The sequence below is a fragment of the Nerophis ophidion genome, linkage group LG10 (genome assembly GCF_033978795.1).
Source record: "Nerophis ophidion isolate RoL-2023_Sa linkage group LG10, RoL_Noph_v1.0, whole genome shotgun sequence".
Lineage (NCBI taxonomy): Eukaryota > Metazoa > Chordata > Actinopteri > Syngnathiformes > Syngnathidae > Nerophis > Nerophis ophidion.
The window spans coordinates 51,023,881-51,050,547 of NC_084620.1; the positions used below are offsets into that span (position 1 = coordinate 51,023,881).

The following is a 26,667-nucleotide window of genomic DNA, read 5'->3' on the forward strand; positions in this document are numbered from 1 at the left end:
TTTCAACGTTGTATTTGCGTCGTAGAATATTGTTTGGGAAATGACAATATTTTAATGTTGAATCAACATCACAACCTGACATTGATTAAAGGTCATTAAAAAGCATTTTGTTTCAACGTTTTATGTGTGTTGTGGAATATTGGTTAGAAATGACCAAATTTCAATGTTAAATCGACATCAGAACCCAACATTGATTCAACGTTATCAAAAAGTATGTTGTTTCAACATTATATTTGTGTTATAGAATATCGGTTAGGAAATGACCAAATTTCAATGTTTAATTAACGTCACAACCTGACATTGAATAAACGTCTTCAAAAAGCATGTTGTTTCAACGTTGTATTTGTGTTGTAGAATATTTTTGGGGAAATGACCAAATTTCAATGTTATATCAACGTCAGAACCCAACATTGATTCAACGTCGTCAAAACACGTTTCAACGTCACATTAGTGTTATAGAACATTAGTTGGGAAATTACCAAATATATAAAGTTGTAAACCGACTACAGAACCCGACATTGATTCAACATTGTCAAAAAGTATGTTATTTCAACGTTGTATTTGTGTTGTAGATTATTGGCTGAGAAATGACCAAATTTCAATGTTAAATCAACGTCAGAACCCGACATTGATTCAACGTCGTAAAAAAGCATGTTGTTTCAACGTTGTATTTGTGTTGTAGAACATTTGTTGGGAAAGGACCAAATTTCAATGTTAAATCAACATCACAACCTGACATTAATTAAAGGTCGTTAAAAAGCATGTTTCAACGTTGTTTGTGTCGTAGAACATTGTTTGGCAAATGACAAAATTTCAAAAGTTGAACTGACGTCAGAACCCGACATTAACTAATTGTCGTCAAAAAGCACGTTGTTTCAACGTTAAGTTTGAGTTGCTCAATCAAGGTCAGGACCTCCTTCAACCAATTGTCAACGTTGTTTCCATGTTATGTGCCTAATTGTTCGGATGAAAGGTCACGTTTAATAGTAGTTGCCTTCAAATAAATAGTCCAAAAATCGACGATTCGATTTGATTTCTATTTCCTCTCCTAAGTCAAGTTTAATGTCCTTTGTTTTGTTTACTTCCATTAACTACTTTATTCCTTTCGAAAGTGTGTTTAATTTGGAATATTGATATTTAAATGCTACAACAACACACCCATGTGATGTCACTGACACTTAGTGACCAGTTTTAAAGCAAAGTTTTCCACCTTTACGCTGAATAGAACGCCTTAGAATTGATACACGCTTGATGAGCGCACCCTGTTTCCATATCCATGCACTGCCTGTTACTATCATTCCAGTATTTGTTTATTTGAAGGACATTTAATTGCAGTTACATACAAACCCCTTTTCCATACGAGTTGAGAAATTGTGTTGGATGTAAATATAAACGGAATATTTGCAAATCTTTTTCAACCCATATTCAATTGAATATGCTACAAAGACAACATATTTGATGTTCAAACTGATAAACTTTTTTTTTTTTTGTTGCAAATAATCATTAACTTTAGAATTTAATGCCAGCAACACGTGACAAAGAAGTTGGGAAAGGTGGCAATAAATACTGATAAAGTTGAGGAATGCTCATCAAACACTTATTTGGAACATCCCACAGGTGTGCAGGCTAATTGGGAACAGGTGGGTGCCATGATTGGGTATAAAAACAACTTCCCAAAAAATGCTCAGTCTTTCACAAGAAAGGATGGGGCGGGGTACACCCCTTTGTCCACAACTGCGTGAGCAAATAGTCAAACAGTTTAAGAACAACGTTTCTCAATGTGCAATTCCAAGAAATTTTGGGATTTCAACATCCACGGACAATGATATCATCAAAAGATTCAGAGAATCTGGAGAAATCACTCCATGTGACATAAGCGGCATGGCCGGAAACCAACATTGAATGAACGTGACCCTGTGACGACGCTGTATCAAAAACCGACATCAATCTCTAAAGGATATCACCACAGGGGCTCAGGAACACTTCAGAAAACCACTGTCACTAAATACAGTTTGTCGCTACATCTGTAAGTGCAAGTTAAAGCTCTACTATGCAAAGCGAAAGTCATTTATCAACAACATCCAGAAACGCCCCCGGCTTCCCTGGGCCCGAGATTATCTAAGATGGACTGATGCAAAGTGGAAAAGTGTTCTGTGGTCTGACGAGTCCACATTTCAAATTGTTTTTGGAAATATTCGACATGGTGTCATCCGGACCGAAGGGAAATGCGAACCATCCAGACTGTATCCACGCAAAGTTAAAAAGCCAGCATCTGTGATGGTATGGGGGTACCTTAGCGCCCAAGGCATGGGTAACTTACACATCTGTGAAGGCACCATTAATGCTGAAAGGTACATACAGGTTTTGGAGCCACATATGCTGCCATCTAAGCGCCGTCTTTTTCATGGACGCCCCTGCTTATTTCAGCAAGACAATGCCAAGCCACGTGTTACAAGAGCGTTGCTTCGTGGTAAAAGAGTGCGGGTGCTTTCCTGGCCCGCCTGCAGTCCAGACCTGTCTCCCATGGAAAACGTGTGGCGCATTATGAAGCGTAAAATACGAACGACTCAAGCTCTACATAAAACAAGAATGGGAAAGAATTCTACTTTCAAAGCTTCAACAATTAGTTTCCTCAGTTCCCAAACGTTTATTGAGTGTTGTTAAAAGAAAAGGTGATGTAACACAGTGGTGAACATGCCCTTTCCCAACTACTTTGGCACGTGTTGCAGCCATTAAATTCTAAGTTGATTATTTGCACACAAAAAAAAAAACTTTTGAACATCAAACATCTTTTCTTAGTAGTGCACTCAATTGAATATGGGTTGAAAAGGATTTGCAAATCATTGTATTCGGTTTATATTTACTTCTAACACAATTTCCAACTCCTATGGAGTTGCCTGTCAATATTATTGCAGTATTTGTTTATTTGAAGGACATTTAATTGCAGTTACAGAATTAGCACCATGCTATTTTCCATCTGTTTCCTCCTCCCCCACGAGTCACAAGAAGTCGACGTTTCCTCCCAATGATCTTCATTCCCAGCCAACATTTTCCTGAGAAAATGAACTCACATTTGGCTGCGTTAAATATTGAGACTGTATTTAAATATTTTACCACAAATAACGAGCGCGGTTGACCCCCCCGTGTATTTAAATTTAATCATCCCATGCAGAATTCATTCCTCCTTCGTCCGTCTCCCGCCCACCATTCCGTCGCTCCGATATAAATGAACGTGATTGGAAAAAAAAAAAAAAACGCAAAGAGTCGGCCCGTATGGTAGAGCATCTGACCGATACATTTGACTTGAATCAGAACTGCACTTGTTTTTGGAATGTTGTTGTTAGAATAATTATGTGTATATTATCATCATAACTTTATGCTTTAGGCCCGTTGATATAACGTGTTGTTAATTGTGCTGAAGTGGTATTTTTGTATCCATGCAAGCCGGCAATTGCCAGTGTGTGCACTTAAGATGTGACTTTAAGGTTTTACTACTTACGTATAAAATACTACATGGTCTAGCTCCAGCCTATCTTGCCGATTGTATTGCACCATATGTCCCGGCAAGAAATCTGCGTTCAAAAGACTCCGGCTTATTAGTGATTCCTAGAGCCCAAAAAAAGTCTGCGGGCTATAGAGCGTTTTCCGTTCGGGCTCCAGTACTCTGGAATGCCCTCCCGGTAACAGTTCGAGATGCTACCTCAGTAGAAGCATTTAAGTCTCACCTTAAAACTCATCTGTATACTCTAGCCTTTAAATAGACCTCCTTTTTAGACCAGTTGATCTGCCGCTTCTTTTCTTTCTCCTATGTCCCCCCCTCCCTTGTGGAGGGGGTCCGGTCCGATGACCATGGATGAAGTAGTGGCTGTCCAGAGTCGAGACCCAGGATGGACCGCTCGTCGGGACCCAGGATGGACCGCTCGCCTGTATCGATTGGGGACATCTCTACACTGCTGATCCGCGTCCGCTTGAGATGGTCTCCTGTGGACGGGACTCTCGCTGCTGTCTTGGATCCGCTTTGAACTGAACTCTCGCGGCTGTGTTGGAGCCACTATGGATTGAACTTTCACAGTATCATGTTAGACCCGCTCGACATCCATTGCTTTCGGTCCCCTAGAGGGGGGGGGTTGCCAACATCTGAGGTCCTCTCCAAGGTTTCTCATAGTCAGCATTGTCACTGGCGTCCCACTGGATGTGAATTCTCCCTGCCCACTGGGTGTGAGTTTTCCTTGCCCTTTTGTGGGTTCTTCCGAGGATGTTGTAGTCGTAATGATTTGTGCAGTCCTTTGAGACATTTGTGATTTGGGGCTATATAAATAAACATTGATTGATTGATTGATTGTTTTTATCGGTGTGGTGTCCAGACTCGGCCCTGATGACAGCCAAGGCCAAACACCGTCACGACCCAGACGGAGCAGAGACAAGGCCGAACACCGCCGTGACGCAGACAGAGCAGAGACAGAGCGATATGACCTGAGTCACCTATTTTTTTTTATTCTACAACCATATATTGTGTCTAACTGGAGTTGTCGAGATGACCCCCCCTTCCCTCAGCGACAGCTTCAGTGACCGAATAGGGCTTTCCAAATAAAAAGAGGCAGCGGGCGGGCTTGACTTTTAGAACATACTTTGGATCTGTAACGAGAATACAGCCCAAACGTGTCTCCTCATGAGCTAAATTGAACTCTGTCTCTGCATGATTCCTTGCTTCTTGTCTGTTTAATAGATGTCATCAGTGTTTGAAACTGACAGTTGTCCATCTAATTACAATCCTTAGGTGAGACGAGAACACAAACCTGTTTTTTCTTGTTGTATGCATTCTAACTCATAAATAAAGGCTAGCAAAAGTCAGCTAACAATGGAGCTAATCAGAGTCTCTCTATAGAAGCTATAAAGTGCTACAAAAAAACATCCAAAATCCTCCATCATGCTATAAGTATATATGTCAAGTAGTATCAAACACATTCATTATAACATGTAATATTTATGTATTTTGTTTGTTTTGGGCATATTTCGTTTATTCACGATGCTAGCTTTCTCTTCAAAAACAACAAGACTACTAATCATGGCAGACTCCATGAAAAACAACAAAGACTACTTTGCGGCAAATAATGATCCAGAAACATCTATTTTTGAGCCCGAATATAAGGAGGATGATCTACAAGTTTTAGAAGCTGTACGATAAACAGATGCAGCTTTTGTCAAAAAATAGGCATCATGTAGCAGTATTGCTGAGTGCTAAACAATCACTTACTGTACAATGTCTGCACTCACTGGGATGTTTATATATTCCCGTAAAAATCCTTACGAAAGGGTTTGATGTTAAAGTTGAACAACTTGTGAATTTATATCCACAACCTTCAACTGTCCAATTAGAGGCATGATTTATAATCTAGAATTAACTTTTACCATTTCAAAATGTCAATATAGCAACATAAGCTACTTAGCTCTCTAACTAAAAAGTAGTTCCTCAGTATTAGCGCTTTTAATAACAATATATGCTAGATGTAAATGGAGTATTGTTGGTGTTTTTTGGATGTTTCGTTTTTTTCAGAAGGCTGTATGTAGGGTACTCCCATTAGCTGTATTGTTAGCCACCTCATACTTACCATATTTTACGAGTTAGAATACACCAGTAGAGTGCTCTTAAAAACATCCATCATCCTCCATCATGATATACATGCTATAAGTATATATATCCTATTTTGTCGATTTTAGGCATACGTCGGCTATTCACGATGTTCGCTTTCTTTTCGACAACAACGACACTACCAATGATAGCAGACTTCATGGGAGACAACAAAGACTACTTTGAGACTAATTGTGATCCAGAAACATGTATTTTGGAGCCCGAACATAAGGAGGATGACCTACAAGTTTGAGAAGCTGTACGATAAACAGATGCAGCTTTCGTCAAACACTAAGCATCATGTAGAAGTATTGCTGAGTGCTAAACAAGATATAAAAACATAATAAATCAATCACTAACTGTACAATGTCTGCTCTCATTGGGATGTTTATATCTTCCCGTAATAATCCTCACGGAGACTTTAATGTTAAAGTCGACCAACCTGTGAATTTACATCCACAACCTTCCACTGTTCAGTTAGAGGCATGATTTATAATCTAGAATTAACTTTTACCAGTTCAAAATGTCAATATAGCAACATAAGCTAATTAGCTCTCTAACTAAAAAGTAGTTCCTCAGCGTTAGCACTTTTAATAACAATATGCGAGATGTAAATGGAATATTGTTGGCGGGTTTTTGGATTTTTTTTTTTTCCAGAATTAGCTATATTGTTAGCCACCTCTTACTTTCCATATTTTACGAGTTAGAATATAGAGTGCTCTAAAAAAAATCCCAAATCCTCCATCATGATATACGTGCTATAAGTATGTATGTCATGTAGTATCAAACACATTCATAATAACACATCATATTTACCTTTTTTGTTGATTTTAGGCATATGTCGGCTCTTCACGATGTTGGCTTTTTTATTTTACAACAAGACTATTAATCATGGCAGACTTCATGAGAGCCAACAATGACTACTTTGGGACAAATGAAGATCCGGAAAAGTCTATTTTTGAGCCCGAATATAGGGAGGATGACCTTCAAGTTTGAGAAGCTGTACGATAAACAGATGCAGCTTTTAGCATCATGTAGCAGAATTGCTGAGGGCTAAACATGATATAAAAACATAATCAAACAATCACTAACTGTACAACTTCTGCTCTCATTGGGATGTTTATATCTTCCCGTAAAAATCCTCACGGAGACTTTGATGTTAAAGTCGATCAACTTGTGAATTTATATCCACAACCTTCCACTGTCCAGTTAGAGGCATGATTTATAATCTAGAATTAACTTTTACCAGTTCAAAATGTCAATATAGCAACATAAGCTAGTTAGCTCTCCAACTAAAAAGTAGTTCCTCAGCGTTAGCGCTTTTAATAACAATATGCGAGATGTAAATGGAGTATTGTTGGTGGGTTTTTGGATGTTTTTTTTTCAGAATTAGCTATATTGTTAGCCACCTCTTACTTTCCATATTTTACGAGTTAGAATATAGAGTGTTCTAAAAAAACATCCAAAATCCTCTATCGTGATGTACGTGCTATAAGTATGTATGTCATGTTGTACCAAACACATTCATAATAACATATATTTACCTTTTTTGTTGATTTTAGGCATATGTTGGCTATTTACGATGTTGGCTTTTTTTCTTTTACAACAAGACTACTAATTATGGCAGACTTCATGAGAGACAACGACGACTACTTTGGGACGAATGATGATCCGGAAAAGTCTATTTTTGAGCCCGAACATAGGGAGGATGACCTACAAGTTTGAGAAGCTGTACGATAAACAGATGCAGCTTTTAGCATCATGTAGCAGAATTGCTGGGGGCTAAACACGATATAAAAACATAATCAAACAATCACTAACTGTACAATGTCTGCACTCATTAGGATGTTTATATCGTCCCGTAATAATCCTCACGAAGACTTTGATGTTAAAGTCGACCAGCTTGTGAATTTATATCCACAGCTTTCAACTGTCCAGTTAGAGGCATGATTTATAATTAAAAATTAACTTTGACCGGTTCAAAATGTCAATATAGTAACATAAGCTAATTAGCTCTCTAACTAAAAAGTAGTTCCTCAGCGTTAGCACTTTTAATAACAATATGCGAGATGTAAATGGAGTATTGTTGGCGGGTTTTTGGATGTTTTTTTTTTTTTCAGAATTAGCTGTATTGTTAGCCACCTCTTACTTTCCATATTTTATGAGTTAGAATATAGAGTGCTCTAAAAAAAAAAATCAAAAATCCTCCATCATGATATACGTGCTATAAGTATGTATGTCATGTAGTATCAAACACATTCATAATAACATATCATATTTACCTTTTTTGTTGATTTTTGGCATATGTCGGCTCTTCACGATGTTGGCTTTTTTTCTTTTACAACAAGACTACTAATCATGGCAGACTTCATGAGAGACAACAACGACTACTTTGGGACAAATGATGATCCGGAAAAGTCTATTTTTGAGCCCGGACATAAGGAGGATGACCTAAAAGTTTGAGAAGCTATACGATAAATAGATGCAGCTTTTATAATCATGTAGCAGAATTTCTGAGTGCTAAACAAGATATAAAAAATTAATAAAACAATCATTAACTGTACAACTTCTGCTCTCATTGGGATGTTTATATCTTCCCGTAAAAATCCTCACGGAGACTTTGATGTTAAAGTCGATCAACTTGTGAATTTATATCCACAACCTTCCACTGTCCAGTTAAAGGCATGCTTTATAATCTAGAATTAACTTTTACCAGTTCAAAATGTCAATATAGCAACATAAGCTGGTTAGCTCTCCAACTAAAAAGTAGTTCCTCAGCGTTAGTGCTTTTAATAACAATATGCGAGATGTAAATGGAGTATTGTTGGCGGGTTTTTGGATGTTTTTTTTTTTTTCAGAATTAGCTGTATTGTTAGCCACCTCTTACTTTCCACAATTTACGAGTTAGAATATAGAGTGCTTTAAAAAAAAAATCCAAAATCCTCCATCATGATATACGTGCAATAAGTATGTATGTCATGTAGTATCAAACACATTCATAATAACATATATTTACCTTTTTTGTTGATATTAGGCATACGTCGGTTATTCACGATGTTGGCTTTTTTTCTTTTACAACAAGACTACTAATCATGGCAGACTTCATGAGAGACAAAAAAGACTACTTTGGGACAAATGATGATCCGGAAAAGTCTATTTTTGAGCCCGAACATAAGGAGGATGACCTAAAAGTTTGAGAAGCTATACGATAAACAGATGCAGCTTTTAAAATCATGTAGCAGAATTGCTGAGTGCTAAACAAGATATAAAAAATGAATAAAACAATCACTAACTGTACAACTTCTGCTCTCATTGGGATGTTTATATCTTCCCGTAATAATCCTCACGGAGACTTTGATGTTAAAGTCGACCAACTTGTGAATTTATATCCAAAACCTTCCACTGTCCAGTTAGAGGCATGATTTATAATCTAGAATTAACTTTTACCATTTCAAAATGTCAATATAGCAACATAAACTAATTAGCTCTCTAACTAAAAAGTAGTTCCTCTGCATTAGCGCTTTTAATAACAATATGCTAGATGTAAATGGAGTATTTTTGGTGTTTTTTGGATGTTTTGTTTTCTTCAGAAGGCTATATGTAGGGTACTCCCATTAGCTGTATTGTTAGCCACATCTTACTTACCACATTTTACGAGTTAGAATACACCTGTAGAGTGCTCTTAAAAACATCCATCATCCTCTATTATGATATACATGCTATAAGTATATATGTCCTATTTTGTTGATTTTAAGCATACGTCGGCTATTCACGATGTTCGCTTTCTTTTTTACAACAATGACACTACCAAAGATAGCAGACTTCATGGGAGACAACAAATACTACTTTGAGACAAATTGTGATCCAGAAACATCTATTTTTGAGCCCGAACATAAGGAGGATGATCTACAAGTTTGAGAAGCTGTACGATAAACAGATGCAGCTTTCGTCAAACAATAAGCCTTATGTAGCAGTATTGCTGAGTGCTAAACAAGATATAAAAACATAATAAAACAATCACTAACTGTACAATGTCTGCACTCATTGGGATGTTTATATCTTCCCGTAATAATCCTCACGGAGACTTTGATGTTAAAGTCGACCAACTTGTGAATTTATATCCAAAACCTTCCACTGTCCAGTTAGAGGCATGATTTATAATCTAGAATTAACTTTTACCAGTTCAAAATGTCAATATATCAACATAAGCTAGTTAGCTCTCCAACTAAAAAGTAGTTCCTCAGCGTTAGCGCTTTTAATAACAATACGCAAGATGTAAATGGAGTATTGTTGGCGGGTTTTTGGATGTTTTTTTTTTCAGAATTAGCTATATCGTTAGCCACCTCTTACTTTGCATATTTTACGAGTTAGAATATAGAGTGTTCTAAAAAAACATCCAAAATCCTCCATCATGATGTACGTGCTATAAGTATATATGTCATGTAGTATCAAAAACATTCATAATAATATATATTTACCTTTTTTGTTGATTTTAGGCATATGTTGGCTATTTACGATGTTGGCTTTTTTTCTTTTACAACAAGACTACTAATCATGGCAGACTTCATGAGAGACAACAACGACTACTTTGGGACAAATGATGATCCGGAAAAGTCTATTTTTGAGCCCGAACATAGGGAGGATGACCTACAAGTTTGAGAAGCTGTACGATAAACAGATGCAGCTTTTAGCATCATGTAGCAGAATTGCTGAGTGCTAAACAAGATATAAAAACATAATAAAACAATCACTAACTGTACAATGTCTGCACTCACTGGGATGTTTATATCTTCCCGTAATAATCCCCACGAAGACTTTGATGTTAAAGTCGACCAACTTGTGAATTTATATCCACAACCTTTCACTGTCCAGTTAGAGCCATGATTTATAATCTAGAATTAACTTTTACCAGTTCAAAATGTCAATATAGCAACATAAGCTAATTAGATCTCTAACTAAAAAGTAGTTCCTCTGCATTAGCGCTTTTAATAACAATATATGCTAGATGTAAATGGAGTATTTTTGGTGTTTTTTGGATGTTTTGTTTTTTTCAGAAGGCTATATGTAGGGTACTCCCATTAGCTGTATTGTTAGCCACCTCTTACTTACCATATTTTACGAGTTAGAATACACCAGTAGAGTGCTCTTAAAAACATCCATCATCCTCTATTATGATATACATGCTGTAAGTATCTATGTCCTATTTTGTTGATTTTAGGCATACGTCGGCTATTCACGATGTTCGCTTTCTTTTTGACAACAATGACACTACCAATGATAGCAGACTTCATGGGAGACAACAAAGACTACTTTGAGACAAATTGTGATCCAGAAACATCTATTTTTGAGCCCAAACATAAGGAGGATGATCTACAAGTTTGAGAAGCTGTACGATAAACAGATGCAGCTTCCGTCAAACAATAAGACTTATGCAGCAGTATTCCTGAGTGCTAAACAAGATATAAAAACATAATGAAACAATCACTAACTGTACAATGTCTGCACTCACTGGGATGTTTATATCGTCCCGTAATAATCCCCACGAAGACTTTGATGTTAAAGTCGACCAACTTGTGAATTTATATCCACAACCTTCCACTGTCCAGTTAGAGGCATGATTTATAATCTAGAATTAACTTTTACCAGTTCAAAATGTCAATATAGCAACATAAGGTAGTTAGCTCTCCAACTAAAAAGTAGTTCCTCAGCATTAGCGCTTTTAAAATTCGAGATGTAAATGGGGTATTGTGGCGGGTTTTTGGATGTTTGTTTTCTTTCAGAAGACTGTATGTAGGGTACTCCCATTGGCTGTATTGTTCACCACCTCTTACTTGCCATATTCTATGAGTTAGAATGCGTAAAAGAAGACATATGTGTCTCACCTTTGAATGACAGGTTCCGGAAAGAAAAAAAGTGCAGTTCCCCAATAATTTAGGGCCGCCATGTGATGTGGCGTTGGTCTAGAAACAAACAGTATGATGAGGTAAATAAGGCCGGGCGTGAAGCGTGTGACAGCTCCATCACACGCCGACGTTCACGCCTGAAGGTCGACGGCGCCGCCGCACATCTCCATTTGTCCGCATTATTCCTCCGTGCTCAGGTAAAAAGCCATTTGGCTGCTTGTCATCCCTCAGTCACCTTCCGGCGTCCGTGCTTATCAGCCTGCCGGCACGTTCCGCCTGCAAAAAAGGCCACGCCGCAGGGACAATGTTGCAACATGGTCCTTTTTTTTTTTTTTTTTTTTTTTTTTTTTTTTCTCTGAGGGTCCTCAAAGTGACAGGTGGGCCCAAACGTTGACAGAGAAGACAATCCTCCCTTAGTCTGACGAAAAAAAAAACAGCAGAAAGAGACAAACACCAAGGGCAAGAAGGGATAACGAGGGGAAATATAACGACCAGGACACAGGAGCATGCTGGGAGAAAAAAGTATGACGCATTAGTGATGTCCTGATACCACTATTCTGGTATCCATGGCAACATGTATTTCAATTCTATTCAAAATTAAAAAAAAAATATTAAACATTCTTTTTGCAATAAAGAAACAACTTTGTCATAAAATAACACACTCGACGAGTAGTAAGTGAACAAAAACTGCTAATTAGTCTGCTGACGTATGGTGAATAAAAAGAGAGTACAATCGTGGAGGGAGGTGTGGCCAGCGTGCCTGCAGGAGCAAAGGTCACCGCCTCTGTCTGTGGTGCGGAGGACGAGCACCATCGGATAGGGGCGGGGCATGTGCTGACTGCGAGACACAGCTGGCAGGTGATTAGAGGTCACGGGTGGTACGTGTTATTCTAATCATCTGTTGTCTTTAAGGGTAAGCGGCCGGGAGCAGGAAGGAAATAGAGGATAAGGACGTGGCTGAAGTAAAAACTTGTGATAAAAAAAAATCTATGTCTATTAAAACTTAGTCAAAAACTGCACGCTTTGTCTACCCGTGGAAGTCCGCAACAATGATTTGCAAATCCTTTTCAACTTTTATTCAATTGAAAAGACTGCAAAGAATCTGGAGAAATCACTGCACGTCAGCAGCAAGGCCGAAAACCAACATTGAATGCCCGTGACCGTGGATTCCTCAGGCGGTACTGCATCAAAAAGCGACATTAGTGTGTAAAGGATATCACCACGTGGGCTCAGGAACACTTCAGAAAACCACTGTCAGTAACTACAGTTGGTCGCTACATCTGTAAGTGCAAGTTAAAAACTCTACTATGCAAAGCCAAAGCCATTTATAAACAACACCCAGAAACGCTACATAGTGAAACCCAATATCTAACAAAACGGCAGTGACTAAGACGGCGGAAGCGGAGCTCGAACCTGGAACCCTCAAGTTGCTGGCACAGCCACTCTCCCAACCAAGCTATACCGCCCAACATATATATCTGCATCTTACAAGCCGATGCGTCTTATATATGGAAGAAGAAAAAAAATCCCCCGCTAAAATTTTGTGGGGTGCAGCTTATACACCGGTGCGCTCTATATTCCAGGAAATGTGGTAATCGTTGTAGTACGGACTCTCTTGTACTTGGTATCGTCACAGTCGATGTATGTTCGTTTACATTCAGAAGTGCTAGCTTGCTGATAGCGGTGAGCTATTGTATCCTCCCACGGTGTGCAGTGAAGCATGTTTAGCTATTTTTCATCCTCCAGTGATAATGCTACATGTAAGGAACTTACTTGATTTGTCGCCAAGGAGGCCAGGGTTAGTGATTTGAAATGAGCTAAAACACTGTGGAGGGACGTTAGCCAGCAGCCAGCTATGTTTTAAAGCAGTTTTTTATCGTTTGTTTTAAAGCCAAAACACGTCCATTCTCCATTTTCTGTCTGCACAATGTTTCCACTTGCAAGTGCTCCGTGTGCGTGGGTTGACTCACATGCGCCTCGGCTCATATTCCCAGCGACGTCACCAGTACGGGTCTTTTTTAAGGGCAGTATAGTAGTGTGGAGGGGGGGCGTGGCCTGTGGGCCTGCAGCAAGGCTGGGTGTGCCAGGACCGGCTTCGAAATCACCGACAGGTGCGTAAGATGGTCCACCTGGGCCTTGTTATCTAATCACCTGTTGCTCTGTTAAAAAGGCAGCAGCGGTCAGGGGCACCTTCGGTACTACCTCCTGGGGGCGCTCATTCAGTCTCTGCTCCCATCACAAACCCCTCCGTTGGTATCTAGCTTTACAACCCTGCAACTTTAGAGTGATCCACAGGTCGGGTGGGCAGATCGCCGTGGCTGACTTCCTCTCCCTCAAGAAGGTGAGGGGGGAAAGTAGGCGTGGCTGGACGGCTTCCCGGCCTGCTTCTGGTGGTGGAGGTATTTGGAGGGGGGGAGTGGCCTGCGGGCCTGCAGCAAGGCAGGGTGTGCCAGGACCGGCTTCGAAATCACCGACAGGTGCGTAAGATGGCCCATCTGGGCCTTGTTATGTAATCAACTGTTGCTCTGTTAAAAAGGCAGCAGCGGACGGGGGCCCCTCCGGTACTACCTCCTGGGGGCGCTCATTCAGTCTCCGCTCCCATCACAAACCCCTCTGTTGGTATCTAGCTTTACAACCCTACAACTTTGGAGTGCTCCACAGACCGGGTGCGCAAATGGCTGTGGCTGACTTCCTCTCCCTCAAGAAGGTGAGGGGGGAAAGTAGGCGTGGCCGGACGGCTTCCCGGCCTGCTTCTGGTGGTGGAGGTATTTGGAGGGGGGGAGTGGCCTGCGGGCCTGCAGCAAGGCAGGGTGTGCCGGGACCGGCTTTGAAATCAGCGACAGGTGCGTAAGCTAGCCCACATGGGCCTTGTTATCTAATCACCTGTTGCTCTGTTAAAAAGGCAGCACAGGTCAGGGGCACCTTCGATACTACTTCCTGGGGCGCTCCTTCAGTTTTTGCCTCCAGTGGCTCCACCACATGAAAGACGCCAACGGGCAGATCACCCGTTGGTATTTAGCTTTACAACCCTACAACTTTAGAGTGATCCACAGACCAGGTGCGCAGATGGCTGCGGCCAACTTCCTCTCCCGCTCCCTCAAAGGGGTGAGGGGGGGGAGTAGGAGTGGCCGGACAGCTTCCTGGCCTGCTTCTGGTGGTGGAGGTATTTGGAGGGGTGGGGGTGGCCTGCGGGCCTGCAGCAAGGCGGGGTGTGCCAGGACCAGCTTCGAAATCAGTGACAGGTGTGTGGGACGGCGTGGCGCAGTGGGAGAGTGGCCGTGCGCAACCCGAGGGTCCCTGGTTCAAATCCCACCTAGTACCAACCTCGTCACGTCCGTTGTGTCCTGAGCAAGACATTTCACCCTTGCTCCTGATGGGTGCTGGTTGGCGCCTTGCATGGCAGCTCCCTCCATCAGTGTGTGAATGTGTGTGTGAATGGGTAAATGTGGAAGTAGTGTCAAAGCGCTTTGAGTACCTTGAAGGTAGAAAAGCGCTATACAAGTACAACCCATTTATCATTTATCATTTAAGATGGCCCAGCTGGGCCTGGTTATCTAATCTCCTGTCGCTCTGTTAAAAGGCAGCAACGGTCGGACCCACTGGAAGGCAACTTCCACAAATAGCTTTTTTTAATTGACCAATGCTTTATTAGTACCTGCGTGCAAGTTGAGGATTGAGCCGAGAGACAATGCAAAAAAATCGGCTGCCTTTTTCCCCCCTGTGTGAAGTGTCTTCCTGTGATGATTTATGCGCCGTCTTGACTCCTTTGGCCGTGAAATAACGAGCCTGCAGGCATTAGTCAGCGCTTTGCACAAACCCAACCACTGTTCACACTCCGGCAGAGGGAAGGAAAACATCCTCCACAAAATGAGGTAATCCCTCACAATAAACAAGTCGTTTGTTTTTATTCTTATCTCACAGAGAAAATGTCGGTTTTGTGTATTTGACACCGAGAAGTAATTAGAGAGCGCCGTTTGGAGGCAGATTTGGATTTACATAATGTTCCCCCGCTCTCTCCTATGCTAAAATATCAATTTACCTGGTTCCGTCATGAAAATAGGAAACATTAATGCAACGCCACGTTCAGGGTGCAGTCCTGGTCAAAAGTGTACATGCATGCACTCATGGCTGTCTTGAGTTCCCAATCATTCCTGCAACTCTTGAGTGATTAGAGCACATACTTGTTTCTCACAACAACGACAAAAACATTCATGAAGTTTGCTTCTTTTATGAAAAAGTGAGTAAATCTGACAAAGATAAGACCTTCTGTGGTCAGATGAAGCAAAAATGGAGCTGATTGGCCTCAATACCCAGCAATATGTATGGAGGAGAAAAGGTGAGGTTTTAATCACAGGAACACCAGGCCCACCGTCAAGCATGGTGGTGGTAGTATTATGCCCTGGGCCTGTTTTGCTGCCAATGGAACTGGTGCAAGTATGACAATAAGTTGCACGTCCATGATGTCAGACGTGTATAGTTTATGGTGTGTTTTCCGGTCAGGGTAGTCTCTTTTGTTGCGCCCTAAAACGTGTTTACTCTGTAAGTATAGTACTCTTTGCACACCGGCTGTGTGATTGTAACGTGCATCTTCGTTGTGGCTTTCGTTTAAAAGTACAGAGGTGTCGAAATTGCCATGTAAAAGCACTAATGCTAATCAGTAGCATGTCAATAGCAAAAACAATGTATTTTAGCATCAAGCTAGTGCATTTTTGTAAAAGTAGAACCTTACTTTACTTACGTTGCAGCGTTTTTTTGACTCACTTTCTTTGCTGGCTTTGAAAAAGACAACATTACCTGGAGATAGGGATAAGTACTTTTCACACTTGAAACGATACGGTACCGATTCACAAATCCTGGGTACTGCTACTCAATAGTACCAATTTTTGGTACTTTTGAGTGGGTTAATAAATATTAATTTTTATTGCAACATTTCAAAACCAATCTTTAACGATCTCATTTGCAAGTACGACAATAAGTTACAAGTCCATGCTGTCAGATGGCAGTAGTGTATAGTATATGGTGTGTTTGCTGGTCAGGGTAGCCTCTTTTGTTGCGCCCTAAAACGTGTTTACCCAGTAAGTATAGTACTCTTTGCACACCGGCTGTGTGATTGTAACGTGCATCTTCGTTGTGGCTTTCGTTTAAAAGTACAGAGGTCTCGAAACCGCCATGTAAAAGCACTAATGCTAATCAGTAGCATGTCAATAGCAAAAACTATTTATTTTAGCATCGATCTAGTGCATTTTTGTAAAAGTAGAACCTTACTTTACTTACGTTGCAGCGTTTTTTTGACTCACTTTCTGTGTTGGCTTTGAAAATGACAACATTACCTGGATGTAGGGATGAGTACTGTTCACACTTGAAACGATACGGTACTGATTCACAGTGCCTGGTTACCGCTACGCAATTTTTCCAATTTTCGGTACTTTTGAGTGTGTTAATAAATATTAATTGTTATTGCAACATTTCAAAACCGATCTTTAACGATCTCATTTGCAAGTACGACAATAAGTTGCAAGTCCATGATGTCAGATGGCAGTAGTGTATAGTTTATGGTGTGTTTGCTGGTCAGGGCAGTCTCTTTTGTTGCGCCCTAAAAAGTATTAACCCTGTAAGTATAGTACTCTTTACACACCGGCTGTGTGATTGTAACGTGCATCTTTGTTGTGGCTTTCGTTTAAAAGTACAGAGGTGTCGAAATCGCCATGTAAAAGCACTAATGCTAATCAGTAGCATGTCAATGGCAAAAACAATGTATTTTAGCATCGAGCTAGTGCATTTTTGTAAAAGTAGATCCTCACTTTACTAATGTTGCAACGTTTTTTTGACTCACTTTTTTTGTTGGCTTTGAAAATGACAGCATTACCTGGAGATAGGTATGAGTACTCTTCACACTTGAAATGATACGGTATCGATTCACAAATCCTGGATACTGCTACTCAATAGTACCAATTTTTGGTATTTTTGAGTGTGTTAATAAATATTAATTGTTATCGCAACATTTCAAAAACGATCTTTAACGATCTCATTTGCAAGTACGACAATAAGTTACAAGTCCATGATGTCAGAGGGCAGTAGTGTATAGTTTATGGTGTGTTTGCTGGTCAGGGTAGTCTCTTTTGTTGCGCCCTAAAAAATGTTAACCCTGTAAGTATTGTAATCTTTGCACACCGTCTGTGTGATTGTAACATGCATCTTAGTTGTAGTTTTCATTAACAAAATTGGAGCCGTCGAAATCGCCTTGTAAAAGCACTAATGCTAATAAGTAGCATGTCAATAGCAAAAACAATTTGTATTAGCATCAAGCTAGCGCATTTTTGACCCACTTTCTTTGTTGGCTATGAGAATGGCAACATTACCTGGGAGGGAGGAGTGGGTTCTGTTCACACTTGAAATGATACGGTACCGATTCACAGTGCCTGGATACCGGTACTCAAGTTGTACCAATTTTCGGTACTTTCGAGTGTGTTAATAAATAATTGTTTTTGCAACATTTCAAAACCGCTGTCCAGTTGTCATATCTTGTTTAATTATCTTAACTTGCAAGTACGACAATAAGTTGAAAGTCCATGATGTCATATGGCAGTAGTGTATAGTTTATGCTGTGTTTGCTAGTCAGGTTATTCGCTTTTGTTGCGCCCTAAAAAGTGTTAACCCTGTAAGTATAGTACGTATTGCACACTGGCTTTTTGATTGCAACGAGCATCTTAGTTTTAGCGTTCGTTAAAAAGTTTGGAGGCGTCAGGAACGCCGTGTAAAAGCGCTAATGCTAATCAGTAGCATGTCAATAGCAAAAACAATTTATTTTGGCATCAAGCTAGCGCATTTTTGAAAAAGTAGAATTTCACTTTACTTACGTTGCAGCGTTTTTTTTTTACTCAGTTTCTTTGTTGGCTTTGAAAATGAGAACATTACCTGGAGGTAGGGATGAGTACTGTTCACACTTGAAACGATACGGTACCGAATTTTTAAATTTTTAAATTTTAAAATGAGTTTATCATGATCACTGCCGTCCTGTTAGTAGATCTTCATTTCACTATCACATTTTTAGAGTGTATTACAATATGTTGCAGTTGCGAGTCCAAGAGGTTAGATGGCAGTAGTGTATCATTCATGGTTTGTTGTTCACTTTCCTCTTTGCAGTCTGTTGCGCCCTAAAATGTGTTAATACTGAAAGCATTGTACTTATTACGCAACAGCTGTTGGATTTTAACATTGTTCCTCTCAGGGAATAAAACACACTGGTCACTCTGGACCACATATACATCCAGCAAAAAGGACCACCGAGACAGAATAGGACTTGGCCAAGTTTTAAGAGACCAGCCCTTACGACGCAACCGCTGATAAGAAGAGGGAGCGTGTCCTTCATGGAACTGAATCAAAGATCCCTTTTGAGGAGTGATTCATCATGTTTGTACAAGGGACTGCATGCTCAAGGACCAAATATGGACTTCAACAACAGATAATAAGGCAACGGAAAAAAAAACAGGCAAACAAAAATCTTGGCCACGGATGAAGCGCTGGCTGTTCTCGGGACACGGGGTTGCTGCTGAACTGTCTCTACTCGGAATAATCTCCTGCTGGCCCCCCTATGGACTAGACTCTGACTATTATGTTGGATCCACTATGAACTGGACTCACAATATTACGTTAGATCCACTATGGACTGGACTCTCACTATTATGTTAGATCCACTATGGACTGGACTCTCTCACTATTATGTAAGATCCACTATGGACTGGACTCTCACTATTATGCTAGATCCATTATGGACTGGACTCTCACTATTATGTAAGATCCACTATGGACTGGACTCTCTCACTATTATGTTAGATCCACTATGGACTGGACTCTCACTATTATGTTAGATCCACTATGGACTGGACTCTCACTATTATGTAAGATCCACTATGGACTGGACTCTCTCACTATTATGTTAGATCCACTATGGACTGGACTCTCACTATAATGTTAGATCCACTATGGACTGGACTTTCACTATTATGTTAGATCCACTATGGACTGGACTTTCACTATTATGTTCGATTCACTTTGGACTGGACACTCACTATTATGTTATATCCACCATGGACTGGACTCACACTATTATGTTAGATCCACAATGGACTGGACTCTCACTCTTATGTTAGATCCACTATGGACTGGACTCTCACACTATTATATTAGATCCACTATGGACTGGACTCTCACAATATTATGTTAGATCCACTATGGACTGGACTTTCACTATTATGTTAGATCTACTTTGGACTGGAATTTCACTATTATGTTAGATCTACTATGGACTGGACTCTCACAATATTATGTTAGATCCAGTATGAACTGGACTCTCACTATCATGTTAGATCCACTATGGACTGGACTCACACTATTATGTAAGATCCACTATGGACTGGACTCTCTCACTATTATGCTAGATCCACTATGGACTGGACTCTCACTATTATGTAAGATCCACTATGGACTGGACTCTCTCACTATTATGTTAGATCCACTATGGACTGGACTCTCACTATAATGTTAGATCCACTATGGACTGGACTTTCTAACTATTATGCTAGATCCACTATGGACTGGACTTTCACTATAATGTTAGATCCACTATGGACTGGACTCACACTATTATGTTAGATCCACTTTGGACTGGAGTCTCACTCTTATGATATATCCACTATGGACTGGACTCTCACACTATTATATTAGATCCACTATGGACTGGACTCTCACACTATTATGTTAGAACCACTATGGACTGGACTCTCACACTATTATGTTGGATCCACTATGGACTGGACTCTCACTATTATGTTATATCCACTATGGACTGGACTCTCACTATTATGTTAGATCCACTATGGACTGGACTCTCACTATCATGTTAGATCCACTATGGACTGGACTCTCACAATATTATGTTAGATCCACTATGGACTGGACTCTCACTATTATGTTAGATCCACTATGGACTGGACTCTTACACTATTATGTTATATCCACTATGGACTGGACTCTCACACTATTATGTTAGATCCACTATGGACTGGACTCTCTTACTATTATGTTAGATCCACTATGGACTGGACTCTCACTATTATGTTAGATCCACTATGGACTGGACTCTCACTATCATGTTAGATCCACTATTGACTGGACTCTCACACTATTATGTTACATCCACTATGGACTGGACTCTCTTACTATTATATTAGATCCACTATGGACTGGACTTTCTCACTATTATGTTGGATCCACTTTGGACTGGACTCTCACTATTATGTTATATCCACTATGGACTGGACTCTCAGTATTATGTTAGATCCACTATGGACTGGACTCTCACTATCATGTTAGATCCACTATGGACTGGACTCACACTATTATGTTAGATCCACTATGGACTAGACTCTCTTACTATTATGTTAGATCCACTATGGACTGGATTCTTACAATATTATGTTAGATCCACTATGGACTGGACTCCCAAACTACTATGTTAAATCCACTATAGACTGGACTCTCACACTATTATATTAGATCAGCTATGGACTGGACTCTCACACTATTATGTTAGATCCACTATGGACTGGACTCTCACACTATTATGTTAGATCCACTATGGACTGGACTCTCACACTATTATGTTATATCCACTATGGACTGGACTATCACACTATTATGTTAGATCCACTATGGACTGGACTCTCACACTATTATGTTAGATCCACTATGGACTAGACTCTCACTATTATGTCAGATCCACTCTGGACTAGACTCTCACTATTATGTCAGATCCATTATGGACTAAACTCTCACTATTATGTCAGATCCACTATGGACTGGACTGTCACACTATTATATTAGATCCACTATGGACTGGACTCTCACACTATTATGTTAGATCCACTATGGACTGGACTCCCACACTATTATGTTAGATCCACTATGGACTGGACTCACACTATTATGTTGGATCCACTATGGACTAGACTCTCACTATTATGTCATATCTACTATGGACTAGACTCTCACTATTATGTCAGATCCACTATGGACTGGACTCTCACACTATTATGTTAGATTCACTATGGACTGGACTCACACTATTATGTAAGATCCACTATGGACTGGACTCTCACTATTATGTTAGATCCACTATGGAATGGACTCTCTCATTATTATGTTAGATCCACTCTGGACTGGATTCTCTCACTATTATGTTAGATCCACTATGGACTGGACTCTCACACTATTATATCCACTATGGACTGGACTCACACTATTATGTTAGATCCACTATGGAATGGACTCTCACACTATTATGTTAGATCAGCAATGGACTGGACTCTCACACTATTATGTTAGATCCACTATGGACTGGACTCTCACACTATTATGTTAGATCCACTATGGACCGGACTATCTCACTATTATGTTAGATCCACTATGGACTGGACTCTCACTATTATGTTAGATCCACTATTGACTGGACTCTCACACTATTATGTTAGATCCACTATGGACTGGATTCTCACTATTATGTTAGATCCACTATGGACTGGACTCTCACTATTATGTTAGATCCACTATTGACTGGACTCTCACACTATTATGTTAGATCCACTATGGACTGGATTCTCACTATTATGTTAGATCCACTATGGACTGGACTCTCACTATTATGTTAGATCCACTATGGACTGGACTCTCACTATTATGTTAGATCCACTATGGACTAGACTCTGCCAATGCATATTAACATCAAACTTGTGTATTTTTGGGGGGTAAAAGAGGATTAAATTGCCACATTACCTCAAAGTCGTTTAGGGGTGAGCCCGCTCTCAGTGCTGCTGGAGTGTAACACAAAATCAGCCACAGATAGATTGCCGTCCTGTGGAAGTGAGAATATGTTTATTGCTGCTATTTATAGCCGCAGGACACAAAACGTGTTATAAGAGCAGACATTACTGAAGACACACTTGACAAAAACGCTTAAGAAGAAGCAGGAATACCGCTCAGATTTATGACTCTACAGTAGAGATACTTACTTGGGAATTAAACCGTATTTAAAATCAATCGGTTATGAATTTAGAAGCTTTTTAGCGCCATCCAGAGGGAAGCAGCTGGGTCAAAAGTATACGTACAGCAATGTTAATATTTGCTAACATGTCCCTTGGCAAGTTTCACTGCAATAAGGCGCTTTTGGTAGCCATCCACAAGCTTCTGCTTACATTTTTCACCACTGCAGTTCAGCTAAATGTGTTGCTTTTCCTGACATGGACTTGTTTCTTCAGCATTGTCCACACGTTTCAAGTCCTTTTTCATTGTCCCGTATAAAACACCAGTTCCATTGGCAGCAAAACAAACCTAAAGCATAATACTGCCACCACCATGCTTGACGGTAGGATTGGTGTTCCTGGGATTAAAGGCGTGAATTTTGAAGTGAATTATATTTATATAGCGCTTTTCTCTAGTGACTCAAAGTGCTTTACATAGTGAAACCAAATATCTAAGGTACATTTAAACCAGTGTGGGTGGCACTGGGAGCAGGTGGGTAAAGTGTCTTGCCCAAGGACACAACGGCATTGACTAGGATGGCGGAAGCGGGAATCAAACATGCAACCCTCAAGTTGCTGGCACGGACACTCTACCAACCGAGCTAAACCGCCTGGGTATTGTGGCCAAACAGCAACATTTTTGTTTCATCTGACATCACATGAACAAAGATAAGACCTTCTGGAGATGAAACAAAAATGGAGCAGTTTGGCCACAATACCCAGCAATATGTTTGGCCTTTAATCCCAGGAACACCAAACCTACCGTCAATCATGGTGGTGGTAGTATTATGCTATGGGCCTATATTGCTGCCAATGGAACTGGTGCTTTACAGAGAGTAAATGGTGATTGATTACCTCCAAATGTTTGACCACTCCTCATGACAAAAATGGTGCAGTTCAGCTAAACGTATTGGTTTTCTGACATGGACTTGTTTCTTCAGCATTGTCCACATGTTTTAGTCAGGACTTTTGGCAAGGCCATTCTAAAACCTTCAGAAAACCACTGTCAGTAACTGCAGTTGGTCGCTACGTCTGTAAGTGCAAGTTAAAACAATGCAAAGCCAAAGATATTTATCAACAACACCCAGAAATGCCGACGGGTTCGCTGGGCCCGAGCTCATCTAAGATGGACTGATGCAAAGTGAAAAAGTGTAAAACCTTAATTCTACCCTGATTTGGCCATTCCTTTACCACTTTTGACGTGTGTTAGGGGTCATTGTCGAAGTGCGCCCAAGACCCCACCTCCGGGCTGATGATTTTAGCTTGTTCTGAACAATTTGGAGCTAATCCTCCTTTTTCTTTGTCCCATTTACTCTCTGTAAAGCAGCAGTTCCATTGGCAGCAAAACAGGCCCAGCGCATAATACTACCACCACCATGCTTGACGGCAGGCATGGTGTTCCTGGCATTAAAGGCCTCACCTTATCTCCTCCAAACAGCTCACTTTTTGTTTAATCACATGGACAAAGATAAGACCTTTAGGTCTTATCTTATCAAAAATTGAGCGGTATATTGTCTAGCTATTCCTCCATACTTTTTCAGAGGCGGTATAGAACCGAATATGAGTCATTGTTATCGCTTATACCGTACAACCCTACGACCAATGTAAGAATCCTATATCGGGGTACAGTTTTTGTCCATGTGGTGTCAGATGAAACAAAAAGTAAGCTGTTTTTCCACAATACCCAGTAATATGTTTGGAGGAGAACGGGTGTGGCCTTTAATCCCAGGACCACCCTTCTTACCGTCAAGCACGGTGGGTGTAGTATTATTGCTGCCAACGGAACTGATGCTTCTGTGATGAGGTGGCGACTTGTCCAGGGTATACCCCTGGATAGGCTTAAGCAACCCCTACCAACCCAAAATGAACAAGCGGTAGAAAATGGATGGATGGATGGAACTGGTGCCTAAAATGGGACAATGAAAAAGGAGGATAACCTCCAAATTCCTCAGGACAAGCTAAAATAATCAGCTCGGAGGTTAGGTCTTGGGCGCAGCTGGTTGTTCCAACAGGACAATGACATCAAAAACACACCTCACAAGTGGTAAAGGAATGGCTAAATCAGGGTCGAGTGAAGGTTTTGCATAGTTTAACTTTTCCACTTTGCATCAGTCCATCTTAGATAAGCTCGGGCCCAGCAAACCCGCCAACGTTTCTGGGTGTTGTTGATAAAAAGCTCGGGTCCAGCAAACCCGCCGACGTTTCTGGGTGTTGTTGATAAAAATCTTTGGCTTTGCATTGTAGAGTTTTAACTTGCACTTACAGACGTAGCGACCAACTGCAGTTACTGAAAGTGGTTTTCTGAAGTGTTCTCGAGCCCATGTGGTGATATCCTTTACACACAGATGTGGCTTTTTGATGCAGTACCGCCTGAGGGATCCACGGTGCGTAATATCATGGCTTACGTGCAGTGATTTCTCCAGATTCGCTCAACCTTTTGAGGATGTTGCTTAGCACAAATGGCGAAATCCCTAAATTCCTTGCAATAGCTGGTTGAGAAATATCGTTCCGAAACAATTTGCTGAGGCATTTGTTGACAAAGTGGCGACCCTCGCCCCGTCCTTGTTTGCAAACGACTGAGCATTTCATGGAAGCCGCTTTTATACTCAATCATGGCACCCACCTGTTCCCCGTTACCTGTGGGATGTTCTAAATAAGCGTTTGATGAGCATTCCTCAACTTTTCTTAGTCTTTTTTGCCACTTGTGCCAACTCAGATAGGACAATGAATATCTTTGAAGACATGTAAACCGCTGCTACTGTTTTAAGAGCGTTGTGTAAAAAAATAGAAAGCAAAAATGAACAAACTTTCCTGGGCTCGATAAGGAGACCTAATCAAAGTTTAAATGTCAAGTTTCTAATGTTTGTGTTTGTTCAATGCTCAAAAAGATCTTTCTCACTCTGTTTGATACTTTCCCTGTTTGCAAACTAATCAACCAATTAATTGAAATATATTTCTCGGAGAAGGACAAGAACAACAAATCATGAAAAAGGTCAACAAAGACTTTCTATATTGTGCTATTTTGAGGCCGACATGATAATCGTGACTTCAATGGCGTGTTTGACTCTGCAGCTTGTTTTTGCTCGGGCAATACAATTAAATATCTTTAATGTTTTAGCCCAATAAACAAGAGTTTTACACTAATTGAAATCAATGTTTTTAATGGGAAAATACTACCGTCGATATAAACAAGGCCTGGAGGCATGCAAAACAACAAAGTAGGAGCGAGGGAGGGAAACAAAGTCTGAGCGGGAGCATCCATATGGTTTCTCTTTTGTAAATTTTGCGTGCGCTTTGCTGGTCCGTGTTGCGTTCACGGACTACAGTCGCCCGTCACACTTTTAAAGTATATCTTCGCATAAATGAGGACTGGAGGCGTGCAAAACAACACCGTAGGAATGAGGCAGGGGAAAAGAGTCTGAGAGAGAGCACCCACATGGTTTCTCTTCTGTAAATTGCAACGCTGGTCCGTGTTGCGTTAACGGACTACCGTCGCCTGTCGCACTTTTAAAGTATGTCTTAGTATAAATGAGGTCTGGAGTCGTGCAAAACAACACAGTAGGAGCGAGAGAGGGCAACAGAGTCTGAGAGGGAGCACCCACATGGTTTCTCTTTTGTAAATTTCACTTGTTCTCTGCTGGTCCGTGTTGCGTTCACGGACTACAGTCGCCTGTCACACTTTTAAAGTATATCTTAGTATAAATGAGGTGTGGAGGCATGCAAAATAACACGGCAGACGCGAGGGAGGGTACCAGAGTCTGAGAGGAAGCACCCACATGGTTTCTCTTTTATAAATCTTGCGTGTTCTATGCTGGTCCGTGTTGCGTTGACTGACTACAGTCGCCCGTCGCACTTTTAAAGTATATTTTAGTATAAATGAGGTCTGGAGGCATGCAAAACAACACGGTAGGAGTGAGAGAGGGCAACAGAGTCTGAGAGGGTGCAACCACATGGTTTCTCTTTTGTAAATTTTGTGTACGCTTTACTGGTCCTTTTTGCGTTGACGGACTACAGTCGCCCGTCGGACTTTTAAAGTATATCTTAGTATAAATGAGGACTG

At 40.6% G+C, this 26,667-nt stretch overlaps 1 long non-coding RNA gene across 3 annotated transcripts in view; it reads right to left on the reverse strand.

Annotated features, from left to right (window-relative positions):
• LOC133559919 (uncharacterized) overlaps positions 1–26,667 on the reverse strand; it is a 92,508-nt gene that overhangs the window by 51,510 nt on the left and 14,331 nt on the right. For all 3 annotated transcript variants that reach the window (XR_009808335.1, XR_009808334.1, XR_009808333.1), the window contains exon 2: positions 22,363–22,441. This is a non-coding gene — a long non-coding RNA (uncharacterized LOC133559919). The remainder of the gene's footprint in view (positions 1–22,362; positions 22,442–26,667) is intronic.